This window comes from Ipomoea triloba, chromosome 13 (assembly GCF_003576645.1).
Source record: "Ipomoea triloba cultivar NCNSP0323 chromosome 13, ASM357664v1".
NCBI lineage: Eukaryota > Viridiplantae > Streptophyta > Magnoliopsida > Solanales > Convolvulaceae > Ipomoea > Ipomoea triloba.
This window is the reverse complement of record NC_044928.1, coordinates 22,225,171-22,226,547: the sequence shown is the minus strand read 5'-3', so window position 1 is coordinate 22,226,547 and position 1,377 is coordinate 22,225,171.

Below are 1,377 nucleotides of genomic sequence, written 5' to 3'. Positions count from 1 at the left end.
GTTTGTGCATACGCCAGAACAAGGTGCAAACCAGTGTAAAAACCCCTCTTCTAGCTCGATGGTAATAATAACAAACATAGTCTATGTGTGAGAAATTAAAATGAGAGTATTCGAAAGCGCCAGGGAAAAAGCAATAGAGAAGAACAATAAAGGAGGAAGGCAATGCAAGTATTGCAGCAAAAGCAACAAACATGACACCAGCAATTGTCTAAACATAATAGCACCGTCAAAATAGTAAACTGTCATACTGTTTATAATACGAAATATGTTGATTTTTAGATAGATAGAGTGCGCACTGAATATACTGCAAACTGCTTATTTACTAATGAATTAATTAGATGTGATTAAATTCAAGGATATATTATGTGGCTTTGATTGTAGTATGCAAGCACGGAACACCGCGAAAAACTCTTGTTTGCACACAGAGATGTCGGATAGTGCACACAATGCGATTTAAATATTTTATGACAATCAAAACCAAACCCCTGCACTTTTAAAAATAATTAAAATAATAACACGTTTGTTTAATAGTCTCGAGTACACTCAACGCAGTATGTTTGGTTGAGAATTGCACAAATATCGAATGGATGCATCCACCTACATGAATCCGTGCACACAGCATACCTTGTGTGAATAAATAGCCGGCCAGGTGCACACGCACATACACATGTGTGCACCCAACGTAACGGACATGGTTAGCTATAGAATGGTAGAATAATTGATAGAAATGAGTACAGTGTTATCCGACAGGTTGCACACGCACATAGCCTTGTGGGCACACAGCGTAGCGCGTTTGGTTGAGAATCGCACAAATATCAAAAGAATGTATCCACCTCCGTGAATATGTGCACACGGCATGCCTTGTGTGCATAAATACCAGGCCAGGTACACACGCACATACACATGTGTGCACCCAGCGAAAAGCACATAGTTTGGGAATTGTATATATTCAAACGAATGCATACACCTGCGTGTTAATGCGCACACGGGCTGCATTATGGCCACTAGCGGATCAAATGTTTGATAGCTATAGAACGGTAGAATAATTAAGAGCAAAAAATGTATGAGGGGTGGTACTATCATTAAAAAAACAACCTTAAAAAATATATAAATATTGGCAATTGATAGGTGCCAACCGTGAGAAAAAATGGGTTATATATACAACATTGTCCACCAAAAATTACAATGTGAAAGAGACACATATGTAAGTCTTAATTTATTACATAATACCATAATATGCAATAAACAGGATCGTACTAACCTCTAACCGTAGCTCTTAATCGTATCGCCTCTCGTAGTAGCGGAAGCGGAACACCTCTTGAACGGTAGGCCGTCAGCCATCTTTGGCTCATACTTGACTCAGAACCGTAGATGGTG